This window comes from Brassica rapa, chromosome A06, assembly GCF_000309985.2.
Source record: "Brassica rapa cultivar Chiifu-401-42 chromosome A06, CAAS_Brap_v3.01, whole genome shotgun sequence".
NCBI classification, from domain to species: domain Eukaryota; kingdom Viridiplantae; phylum Streptophyta; class Magnoliopsida; order Brassicales; family Brassicaceae; genus Brassica; species Brassica rapa.
The window spans coordinates 15,835,835-15,849,992 of NC_024800.2; positions in this window are offsets into that span (position 1 = coordinate 15,835,835).

A 14,158-nucleotide genomic window follows, 5' to 3' on the forward strand; every position below is an offset into this window, starting at 1 on the left:
GCAGCCCATCTGGGTCTGAAGATAGAGCATTTGTAGGATTCATTCACTTTCGTGGATCATTCTACAAGGGACTCATGAGGAATCATCAGAGATCTTGAGGTGCAGATTGGCAATGCACTAGTTCTAGTTGACTTCCATGTCATGGAATACAAACAGAACAAGAATCATTCTTTACTACTTGGTAGAGATTTCATGGCCACCATAGGAGCAGTTAGCAACATGCAGACTAGACAAGTGTGTCTAACACTGATAAATCCTGATGTCCACTATGATCCAGTCAGAGTTGTGAGGCCACAGATGTCCAACACTGGAGTTAACACATGATTCATTGCAGCATGCCACTGTAACTATGAGGATGAATATGAAACAGAGTATTCAGGATCGATCGACAGCGAGATTCCGCCATCGATCGACATAGCCATTCAGCCGATCGACGACAAGTCCATAGAATCGATCGACAACAGTCATGCGAATGCGACTTTCACTTTACGAGCACATTGCTATTCGCGCTTTGACGTTGCTACACAGCCTTATACAGAGACTGATTACCACTACAATGATGCAGTCAGCAGACAAGGCAATTATTCTATTGGCAGTTGGACAGATGACAGCCTTCATGAGAGCTTTGCAGTAGACACTGAACTACCGGAGACAAGATCTGATGAGTATGACAAGGATTACCACAGAGAGAAGAACATTGAGTATCATGGTCTTGCCATGGATGATAGAGAACTTCTCCATACATGGTCTGCAGATGTGACGTCAACATCGATCGACAACAAAATGGAGCTATCGATCGACGATCATCGAAAAACAAATCTTGATGTACAAGTTAAAGATAATATAGATTATGGTTATCTAACTCCAGATGAATTTGGTATTTTCAAAGAATCATAAGGCCAAGCAAGAGTACTGGATGGACGCATTCTCAACATATCCAAGGAGGACATAGTTGATATCATTCCCATGAATGGGTCCAGAAACTTCTTCCACTCGAAGAAAAGATCAGACGATCCACCATTGATCGACGATACAGCAGCACCATCGATCGACAGTCACTTCGAACCCAACGAAGTCCACTTCATCCAAACATGTAGAGGAAACCTCGTTGGGAGAACACAGAGGTATCCATACCGACCGTGCCAGAGCAGAACCGCTACAACAAAGCAGAATGATGAGTTAGTAGCAGAGATCTACAGAGCAATCAAAACTTCATATGATTATCATTCGAAGAGGCTCGATGACATCTATTACCCGTTCGACAACAAGAGCAATTGGTTGACCACACGCTCAAACGAGATGAAGCAAAACCCAGCTATGCTTCAGGAAAAACATGGAGTCGGCGCAAGAAGATCAACATCGATCGACGCTCACACTCAAACATCGATCAACACTAGCATATTAGTCTTATTAAAAATGTTTATTTCCTTATTAGTCTTATTAAAAATGTTTTCAAATTAAGTTTTTATTGAGTCAAGAAAGGGATTATGAACTTATATATTTTGCTAGATATCTAACCACTCTTTAGCACCATTCTAGACTTACTGATCGCATATAGTACTAAAGATACTAAAGTGGATCAACCTGTCAACTATCCACTCTTGCTAAGATTGTTTTGAAGGAACCAAAGCTGACCTCCAACACTAAACCTGACACAACTGCTTGTCTTTGGGCTTGGTATACATGGGATCGGATTCTTCAAACGAGTCTGAAAGGTAAAGCCTTGTGTATATAGATTTATTACCCTTTCTTCAAACGAGTCCCGCTCGGTCCCTACATAGCGACCGAGCTCTTCCGAAACGTTGATACGACACCAGTCCATGCATTCTCGTCTATCCTTCGATGCTATCTCCCGAAGACCGTAGCGAACTCAGTTCATGTTTTCCACCATTCTAAATCATCGATCAAACTTTGCGGTAAAAACCACGGAAAGTTCGTTCTTTATCGAAAGAAGTCGCAATAAACGTTTCGAGTCGGAAGACGGCCCAAAGGGACCTAAAACACGACTCGAGTCCCATCCTATGATTTCTTAACCAAAAGCCCGTAAACCGTAGGACAGTTTACGCTTGGCGCGCAAAAAAGGATAAATATCAAGTTTCCGCGGATAAATACGAAATTTTGAAGATAATTACGAAGATCGGAAAAAATGGAATATCTCCATTTTATGCTATGACGGCTTAAGGGCAGAAGAGTAAAAGCGTAAACCGGCCTTGGAGCGAGTATATAAGGAGTCCTAGGCGAGAGGTATGGGAGAGAACTTTTCAGAGAAAACTTAGCACTTAGAGCAATTTAGGCATATTTTCGTTTTTGTTATTCGAGCTGCGACTCAATTAGGTTACTGCCGTCTTAGGGTTTTAGAACTAGGAATCTCGCCGACAGCTCTCGTATCCCAGGCTCTTACCTTGTTGTAACGCTCAAACGCGAATTCGGAATAAGATCTACTTTGCTCTCTTTTTTCGATTTCTTATACTTTATCGTTGTTATTCTTGTGTTCTGATTGCTTGGCGTCTGGGAAATTCGGGTTTTTCTAGTTTTCTTATTTAAACGAAAATCGACAGTGCAAATTTCGGTTCCCACACAATTGTCTTTGACTACAAATCCTATAAGTATGTAATTTTCGTCCATGAAGTAAGAATAGATTGTTTTCTCCTTTATTTTGAGTTGAAACTCTTCGTTTTTTGTAGAAATTTTCATTGTTTCTTGGTGTCATATCCAAGTAAATATGCCTCAAAATCGTTGGACTTGTGAGTCATATCAAGCAACGACTAGAGACCCTTCTTTTGGTGGACTTGTGAATCATATCAAGCACCAACTGAAGTCGGGAATATTGGAGGCCTTCTGCAACCTTCATGCAACCCTTCAATCCGCCAGTTCTCCATCGGAGTTCATATCCAAATCGAACCAGTAGAGTGATCCGTTCCTACAGTCTTTCATTAGCTGTAGGTCCAGATACTTGCTTGAGTTGATTCCATGTGTTTAGTGATCGATACTCTCAAGGTAAAGCCTACACCTTTTTATTTACATGCACTAAATGAGGTCAGTAGAAGGGTTAGTCAAACATGATTAGTTAAGTTGCTGGATGAATGGAATTGGTTGCTAAGATAGGATATTGGATAGAAAGTACTTCTAAGTTAAGATTGATTTGATGTGGTTGAAATATTGTTGAGGTGATAATATTAAGTTCTTAAGTTATGTGAGTCCCAGTTGTTTCAAAAACACCTTTAAGAGAGACTCCTCATTGTTTTTGCTTGAGGACAAACAAAATAGTAAGTCTGAGGTGTTGATAAACCATGGATTTAACCCATTTTTAGCCATGGTATATAGGTGTTTTGAAATACATTATAGTTGTTTTGGAGTCTTTTTAGTATGTTTTCAGGTTTTAGAGTGATTTGGAGGAAAGTGGTGGTTTCGGTGCATCTGGACAGAAAATGACAAAGGCCCAAAGTTGACCATCGACCATGACTATCGATCAATGGACGAAGGCAACAATCGATCGACACACACCTTGTGGTGTCGATCGATGGCAAAGCGCAAGGAAGCCAGATTGGGTTCCAGCCGACTTAAATCCCAAGTCCCACAAGTATTACAAGATTACACCTGACGAGTTTTAACCTAATATTTATGTGATATGCCATTATTCTAGGCAACACACGCTTTCATAATTTCTAGTTTTTATACAGCAAAATACTTAGAGTCTTAGGTTTGGAGAGAAGATCCAAAAACTCCTTCGGAGATTTGTGATTGGAACTCCAGTTTTTTTACTCTATTTTATTTTATGCAGTTTTCTTATCTTGTTGTTATGAACTGCTTAGCCATGTTTGAGTAGTTCATCTTGTTAGATTTAGGGTTCATATATTCATGAGGGATTAGCCAAAAATATAGAATTGCTAGGTGTCAGGATATTAATCAACTAAACTGTTCTTAATGTCTATGTTCTAGAGTACCTAACTAGGACTTTGCTTATAGACATTAGGGCGCATTCGGAAGTTTGGTTCTCTGTATGAAATAGTTTAGATTGTGCTAGTATTGCTAGAAACAAGCGGAAGCTGATTTAGTTTAACCTAGTGAACACGTCAAACCTGTGTGTAACGCTCCCTAGAAGGAACGTCAATCGACAACTCATTAGTTGCATCGATAGACAGGCTGAAAGGTGTATCGATCGACACCCCATTGTTGGAATCGATTGAAAATTTTTCAGGACCAACAAGCGACAACTAAGGTCCTAGATCCCGCGCTAGATAGTCTAAATATACGAAAGTTGATCGACTATTCTTATTTGTTTGAGTTCTATAATGACCATATATGCTTAGTAGTCTATATCTCTATAATACTGATTGTCCGAATAGAAAGCCTAAGTCTAACGTCTCCCATATCTGTCTTAAAACCCAATCAATCAATCGAACTATTACTTGTTCAACCCTACTAATTTACATTTAAACCATTCAACCTAGCTTAACTACATAACTATATAGATCTATTGTGTGTTTTAGTGTGTTTTAGTTCCCTATGAATTTGATCTCTAAGTACTACAATTGAACCTCTTATTTGAGAGAGTAAATCACTCGTTAGAGTAATTTGAGTGATATCAGATATATGGTTATTTTGGGGCATTTTGGAGCAAAAGCTAGAAGAAACTCGTAGCTTCCCATCAAACCAGTCCAGAGTCGACATTCAGAGTCAACCGTCAATCGACGGACAGCTCTTGTCGTCGATCGACATTGAAGCGCGCAAGGCCCGACTTGGTTCCCAGCCGACTAATGGCCCAAGTTCCAAACTATTTACAAGATTACCCCTGGCTGATTTGAACCTAATTTTTATATGCTCTGTCATTTTTTTGGGCAAGAGATGCTTTCATACTTTCTACTTTACATAGCAAAACATATCTAGGGTTTTCAGTAGTTTGGAGAGAAATTTCAAGACTCTTTCAGAGATTTGTATTGGAACTCCATTCAATTTATGCAGTTTATTCAGATATTTGCTATGTTCTATTTTGCTATGTATGAGTAGTCATCCTTGTTATATTTAGGGATTAGAAGAAGTAAGGTTATGAGGGATTAGCCCAAAATATAGAAACGTTAAGGTGATAAGATTTTTTTTAATATGAATTGCTATTAATGCTTCTGTTCTAAAGTAGCTAACTAAAATCTTGAACTTAGGTTAATTAAGTGCAAGCGGAAGCATGATATTTTACCTGAATTAATTCTCCTGAGCTAGAAACAAGTAACATCTGATCTAGTCAAACTAGTGAACCAATCGAACAGCTCAGTAACGCTTGACTAGGTAAACATCACGTGATGCTGGTCATGTCGATCGACGTTCGAACTATATCAACAAGCAACGACTGAGATATAGACTTAGATCAATAGTATTTATTTGCACGCAAAAGCTGGAATATATTGTAATTAGAATTCATGTTTTAGGATTAAAACCCTAGGATATATATCACTATAATCCCAATTATCTGAAACCCTAAATCTATCTATTTCTCATAATTGTTTACAACCTCAAATCAATCTATCAACCGAACAATTGTCTTGTTCACTTCTGCTATTTAATGTTTTAATTGTTTGCCTAGCTTAATCATAAATTTGTTAGGATCTATTGTGTGCCTTAGCTCTTTGTGGATTTGATCCCAAAGTACTACGACTGAACCTCTTATTTGAGATAGTAAAATTACTCCTTAGAATAATTTGAGTGATATCACTTTGCTTTATACGGGAGAAGAAGATATTGGGCCGGAGATGAAGAGATTGACGCCGGATTAGAGTTGGAGAAGAAAAGATTCATGTCGGATTAGACTAGATTCCAGTCGCTCTTGTCGTCGTCCCACCGGGAGAGAGGTTCTCGTGTCGCCTTGCGAGAGAGGTTCTCGTGTCGCCTTGCGAGAAAGATTGTCGAAGATGAAGAAATTGACAAATTAGCGGTAGAGTATTTGATTTGGGGATACCTAAATTTTTTAATTAGTTTAATAATTTTATGTATTTTAATATTTCATTATAGTTTTTTAATTTTATTATCGAAAGACATTATTGGGGTTTTGAAAATTATCAACTTAATGGGACAATTATAAGTTGAAATTAGCCTATTGGGACAATATATATATTTTTGATTAAAAACTATTTTCGCAAGAAAAAATACTTTTTGCATTTTGGGTCTCCGGGAATCAGAGCCAAGTCAGTTTCCAAGAAAATTTCTGCACCTGTCTACATTACGTTAAACTTTTAATGATTTTAAATAATGATTTTAAAAGTCTAACCTATACTTTCATGGAAATGCGCTTCAGCGCTTGCTTGACAAAATAATAAAGGAATTTACTGCATACATTAAATCTTAAAATCGATTTAAGTCTTCAACTACGTTGAAAACTAAAGTCTACATATATACCAAACTAGCTTGATACAAATAATCAGCTATTTGACCTCTTCGACCAATTTGTCTAACGTTCATCACCTCGTGCATATGAATGTTTGAACATTTGATCATTTTAGTTATTGGTTTTGTCAACACCCTGAAGTTATTATTTCTTTCTTTTTTGTCCCCACTATTTTTTATATCAAGTACTAGATGATAATCTGCGTGTATGCGCGTGTGAGTTTTTATAATAATGTTTGCTTATTAAATGGTTTTAAAATTTTGCAACACTACAATCTTTATCAATTATAAAATGACGAACAATTGTTGGTTTGTTAAATATATTATAGTTTAATTATTTTAAGACTTATATGAATAAAAAGAAATTAAGTTTTGCGGCTGACACAAATCACCAAAATCAAATAGCCAACATCGATTGTATAATGACGAACGGAAATTAAGTTTTCTGCTCTCGATTTGTTCACTATTGATTCTCCATAAGTGATTTTATTTTCTCCCTCTATAAAATTATATTTTCGTTCTAGTCTTTGTTTCATTGATATGAGTTAAATTTCTTTTTTAACTTTTTCTATGAATTCAGTGAATTACGTAAGTGTCAATTTAAAAAAAATGGACATCTCTAAAAATTAGTTTCATTCCAGATACATATCTAAAAATCAAAATTTTGAAAAAAAAATCACCGCCAAACTATATTAACATGTTAGTGTTCAAATCTAATATATCAAGCTGTTATAAAATATAAGTGCAGACTCGAAATATAAATATGTGTCTAGTATATATTCACCAGCTCGGTCTAAAAATCATATAATTCTAGAACAACAAAACAAATTACTTATTTCACTAGTTCGGATAATATTTAAATCCGAACGGGTAATATCCGAACCCGAATGGATATCCGAAAATAACCATACTTAAGTATACTTAACCCAATATTTCTAGTTTACTTCTCTTATTTTATTCAAAATATTTATATTAATGATGCTTATTGCTCAAAATTAGATATAATAAATATAATTATGAACAAAATGATTTACTACTCACTTAAAATACATATCAAGCTTGTGTTTCTTGCATTAACAAAAATTGCATCAAAAATTTCAAAACAACAACTAAATTAGTGTTTTTCTATTTTTAAAGTTTTATCTCCAAACCTATTAATAGTTTAATCTTTTAAAATTAAGAAAACCAGTTAAGTTAAAATATATTTTAAATACAAAAAAACTTAAACAATGAATAACTTATTTTTTTTTTTTCAAAATTTAAATATCTAAACCCAACCCAAAATATCTGAACCCGAACATAAATACCTGAACCCAACTTGAACTGTAGATATACTCGAACTGGTTCTATACTTTTATACTGAAATATCCGATACGAATCCAAACGTGTATCAGAACGCCACCCGTATGATATATGTTCATTTGTATCTTGCTTGAACAAAAAAAAGTCAAACCATTGATCACAAAATTTTCAATGTGTGATTTTTACCATTTTTTGTAATTTATAGTCGTTTTTAAAAATTCAAAATATAACATATAAGAATTTTTTTTATTTTATTATTATATGCTTAATGTGATGTTTTTAATTTCTTTTAATAGTATAAAATTAAACAAAAAAGAGAGAGGTTAGAAAAATTGTTATCAAATATGTATTGTCATATATATGTTAACCATATTAGGTAATTTCGTAGATATTATTTAAGGGAAGAAAACATATTCTTTTATATGCTACTAATTAATTTGATAGTTAGTTTAATAAAAAGTATAGTATATATTTATATGGACTAACTTATTTTTCTAACAATTCTAAGAATCATTTTCGTGATGACACGTGGCTACAAAAACATGTTGTAATGCTCCACGATTAATATATAAAGGATTTTATCGGTAGATGAATATCTGAACCTTGTAAAGACATTGAAATCATGATTGTTTTAAATTCATCGAGATTTAAAGGGCTATTTGTAACGTAGCGGAAGCAATGTTTACAAGAGCTCAACAAAGGGATTATATAATCTTCACTAGTGACGTGCAAATTCAACTAATGGATTCTAGGAATCCTCTATTGGGACCTTTTTTATTTGACGAATCCAATCGGATCAATACAAAGGATACAAAAAAAATTTCAAAAGTTTGAGCTATGTATTAATCAAATCAAAACTGAATACAATTTTAGGTTTCAACGCCTATTAATAATAAATCTTGAAATATTGAAAAATCATAATCTTAATTAAAATAGAAAAACCACTAAAATATGAAAAATACAAATTAAAGTTTTTATCTATATAAACTAATAAATAATCAAAATATTTGAAATATTTCAAAATATCTCGCTGCATTAGATCTCGTCGATTAAAAAAATGTATCCTCGATTCTTTAATAGGGTTCTTGCCAACAAATAGATATTTTGGAACCTTTATTCATATTTGTTTTTTTGCACAATATATGCATCCAACTGTTTTCATCCTATTTTGACATGAATCATATTAACAATAGGATTTTGCATAAAATCTTCCAAAATAAAAATTCGCTCTGTTTTTCCGCATTATAAAAATTATATTCTTCATATACATCATAGATTGGATCTCCACAAATATATTTGTAGATTTCATCATCTTCGTAAAAGTTGTAGATTGGATCACCATAAATCTCTTTCTATAGATCTCATGATCTTCTTTTTTGTGGACAAAATGACTTTTTCCACAAAAGAATAAGATTACAACTGCTAATCAACATTGTATCTAGAATTGTTCTTCGTTTGAAAAATCAAAGACAAGCAGCTTCAATAATAACTGGCGTAAAGAAAACAACGATAAACAACTCAACTAAATGAATAGATAATCCTCATTTGGGACCTGCAAGGTCAACCAAACAAATCTATGGAACCTCGCTGAGGACATTTTTCTTAATTGATGAATCTAATCAAATTAATATAAAAGATAGCGAATACTCTTCCCTTAAAAAACCAAAACTCTTTATTAACAAATCAAAACTCAATACAACTTTAGGGTTGAATGCTATTTATAATAAATGTTAAATATTAAAAATTCTTGATCTTAGTTAAAATAAAAAATCACTAAAATTTTAAAAAATCCAAATAAAAATAATTATCTCCATAAACTAATAAATAATCAAGGTAATATCTCGCTGCATCAATTTGGAAATTTATTTTTAAACACCGAACCCATTCTTCCTTAAATCAATAGCATATTAGTGAAACTAATTACAACCCATTTTGATAGTTTATTTGTGTCCAGTCTTGGGTATATGTTTGCAACACCGATCCCACCCTTCTCCTCATTTCAATTTATGCTTATAAAATGTCTTAATTTTTACTCTCTTATGTATATTTTTTGTTGTCGTTTTTTGACATAAAAAGACTTAGACTAATCAGAATATTTATAAAACTTGACATGCAAATAGTTTTATTTCATTCTAATTACCCGAAATTATCTGCCGTAAAATTATAAATCTAAAACTGTAGTTACAATAAACATAAGAAAATACACATATTTCTTAAATTTTTAAAGATTAGCATATACTCTTAAAAGATAAGGTATTAAATTTAAAATACTGGTATCAAATTTTTTATTTTAAAAATAAAATTAGTTTTTTTTCCATCAACTGTATTTTTATTAAAGAAAAGTCCAATGAAATATTACAGGATAATGTTAAAAATCAAATTGCACCCATTTACATTTATTATTAAGCCCAAGCCCAAAGTAAAAAAAAAAACTAATCTAATAACCAGCTACCATCAGAACACCCCGCCTTCTGCATCCGCCACGTGTCCCACTACTTGTCTCCTTGATAACACGCATCAACAGTTATAACTTCTAGAGAATAATATATTTGGAGACGACGGAGACAGCTCATCCACGGTGTTCTCATCCACTTTCCTCTTTCACCTCTACGGATGCCTTATTCAAGCCATCCAACATCTTCAGATTATAGACTTAAGATTGCTCCAATTGGTACATACTAGGAAACTTTGTCGGACTGCTCCAATGAATATGCCTACTCCACTGACTCCCTTCTGGACCAATTCAAGATTTACCTTTCATCATTCTCTTCCTTTCCAACAGGAAAACTTTACCCATATGCCAAATACCACCTATAGAAAAGGTAAAAACTAACTTCCAAAGAAAGGCGTCGAAAGCATATCCTCCAATGAAGATAACTTGATTCAATCTAAACAGAATTTAATCAACTCCTACGAAAGAAACTAACGATAGAAGTTTCGTCTATATTAACAAACAAAACTTTATTAAACAATCCCAAGAACAGAGGTAGAATAAGACCATTAAGGAAAACTGTCTTGAGTCACTAACACTTCAAAATCGGCTTAACTGAAAAAATATTCCGTTATCGGAAAAGAATATTCACCGAGCGAAAGTAAAAATTTACAACAAAAGACTAAAGATATTTCTCTTCCTCTCTATTCAAACTCTATATTTTGAAAGATTTGTGTTTGGTAAGAAGTATAGAGTTTTTGAGAGAGAAGCCTCTCTGTAGAGAGGAGAGAGAAGCTAAAAAATAAAATTAGCTTATTGATGACTATCCAATTTAGACATGTTCCTTCCGATAATTTTAATAACATTTCAATCTATTTTTTGTCAGCAATAACATTTCAATATTATTAATATACAAGGATAAGACATGCGTCTTGCGCATGGTGAGTTATTTGTATATATTATCGATAATTTTTTTATATATTTGATCATTTTATTTATACATACACAATGTTTTTTTATTGTTATTATATAATTTCTTTCCGATGGACCGGGTCAATTTTTATTAACAATTGTGGAACTAAACTATAATTAATATATCATTGATTGATCGGATTGGACATTAAGCAAATTATGACACAAAAATCTTATTTTTTTCCATCGAACACATTCTTAAAAAAGTGAAATTTCCATAGTTGAATTATTTGACTTTATATTCCATATGGTTTTGAAAAGTTTCAGATCAACCATCGAATTGATACATATCATTTTAATGCTTTTAGTCGTATGCTTAAGGAAAACTTACATTTTTGTAATTTAAAGTCATTTAAAAAAATAAAAATATAACATATAAGAAAAAATCTAACATATAAAAAAAATAACATATAAGGTTTTTTCATTTTTGTAATTTAAAAAAATTTTATAACATATAAGGTTTACTCATTTTTGTAATTTAAAGTCATTTTAAAAAATTTAAAATATAACATATAAGAAAAAAATCTAATTTTTTTTATTATATGGTTAATGTGATTGTTTAATTTTTCAATAATATAAAATTAAACAAAAATAAAAAAAGATGCAAAGATTGTTATCAAATCTTTACTTTTCATAGTCATTAATTGTCATATATATGATAATCATATTAGGTAATTTTGTAGCTTTTATTTAAGGAAAGAATACACACTTGTTATGTTTGGGGTTAATATAATGTTTCCTATTAATTAAATTTGGACCAATATTTTTTTCAATTGATTCTTAAGTTGTCATGTAATCTAAATTTACATCTTAATTGAATAACACCTAAGCAATGCCTATTTTTAAGGGGTTTTTGCCAAAACTAACCTACAACTTGATTTTAATCCCAAACCTATACCCAAACTTGAATCAAATGCAAAACTAACCTAAAAGCCTAGTGAAATTACAGCTCAGTCCCTTGTGACCAAACAAAAAAAACAGAAGCCATTTTTACGAATATAGCCCCAGTAAATCGCCTGAGTCGTCTGAGATGTTGGAAGTCGTCTGGACGACTGGAGTGTAAGTCGTCTGGTACCAGTTTATTTTAAAAATAATTTATAAATCTTGTAAAAAAATATTTTGATGCGTAAAAAATAAAAATCAAGTAATTATAAACAGTTTTAACTGATATAAATTAAGATATGATAAAATTGATTTGTTTTGAAGATAGATGAGTGGAAGTAGTGAATCATGAAATACTTTGGTTTAGGAGTTTGGCAAACATATGTTGTAGTATTGTATGTATTGTTAGGGTTAGATTTTGGAAAACTAAAATGTTTTTTTCAAAAATTAGTTTTCACCTATATGTGTTTATTTCTGTGTATAGTAAACACTTTTCAAGTTTGATTTGGTTTTATGAAGTGTTTAATTAGATAATTAAGTTTAGGGGTTATGTTTAGGGTGTGGACGACTTATATTTCAGTCGTCTGTTGAATAATTTATCTGGACGACGTATATTTCAGTCATCCACATCGTACCGAACCTTATATTTTACCAATGTACGTTTTAACCTAACCGGATCATTTTACTCGGACGACTTACATTTCAGTCGTCTGGTGAAGAAATTAAAACAGACGACTTACATGTAAGTCGTCCAAATATTCCCGCCTAAAATTTTTTAAAAAAATTATTTTCCCGCTTAAATAATTTAAACCAGACGACTTACTTGTAAGTCGTCTGGAAAGTCTTCAATTTTAGTTTCCCGCTAAAAATATTTAATTTCCCGCTAAAAATATTAAACTCTTCTGGACGACTTACATGTAAGTCGTCTGTTTTAATTTCTTCACCAGACGACTGAAATGTAAGTCGTCCAGGAAGTCGTCTGAGTCAAAAATATTTAACCTAATTGGATTTTTTGTCTCCCTATATAAAGAAAAATTTATACATTCTCTCTCTTCCTCTCAAATGGCTGCAACAAAAATGTAATGTTCATCATTCTAAAACTCTCCAACCTCTCTCTAATCTCTTTGACTTGAAAACACCAAACTTTATATGAATTTTTCAGTTTTGTCTCATGTATTTCTTATTAATCTATCTCTTTTACAGGTTTTTAATCAAATGGTACTCATCTTCCACTAATTTAGAGGTAGATCTATTAATTTTAGATATGTATTTTTGTGTGTTCTATAAATGTAGATTTATCTAATCTTTCACTCATTTTCTCTATTTTTAAGTCATTTGAACGTTTTTGGATATGCAAGTTTTTCAGATCTGGATTTGATGTGCAGGTTTTTCAGATCTGGAAGACTTCTGGGACGACTTACCTCTTAGTCGTCTGGAAGTCGTCTGGAAGTCGTCTGGACTTCTTGGAAGTCTTCTGACAAAGTCGTCTGGACTTCCAGGAAGTCGTCTGGACTTCCAGGAAGTCGTCTGGACTTCTAGGAAGTCGTTTGGACTTCTAGGAAGTCGTCTGGATTTTTCTGAGCGTTTTGGTAAGTTCTTATGTCTGAATTTTCTTCATTTGGTAACTTCTTGTTGTATAAAGTTCTTATTTTTTCCCAAACTAAAACTCTCCAAACCCACTCTAATCTCTTTGACTTGAAAACACCAAACTTTATTTGAATTTTTCAATTTTGTCTCATGTCTTTCTTACTAATCTATTTTTTTTTTCAGGTTTTTAATTAGATGGTACTCATCTTCCACTAATTTAAAGGTAGATCTATTATTTTTAGATATGTATTTTTGTGTGTTCTGTAAAGGTAGATTTATCTAATCTTCCACTCATTTTTTTCTGTTTTTAAGCCATTTAAACGTTTTTGAATATGCAGGTTTTTCAGATCTGGATTTAATATGCAGGTTTTTCAGATCTGGAAGACTTCTGGGACGACTTACTTTTTAGTCGTCTGGAAGTCGTCTAGAAGTCGTCTGGACTTCCTAAAAGTCATCTGGACTTCCTGTAAAGTCGTCTGGAAGTCGTCTGAACTTCCTAAAAGTCTTCTGACAAAGTCGTCTGAACTTCCTGGAAGTCGTCTGAACTTCCTGGAAGTCGTCTGGACTTCTTAGAAGTCGTCTGGACTTCTTAAAAGTCGTCTGGTCTTGTCT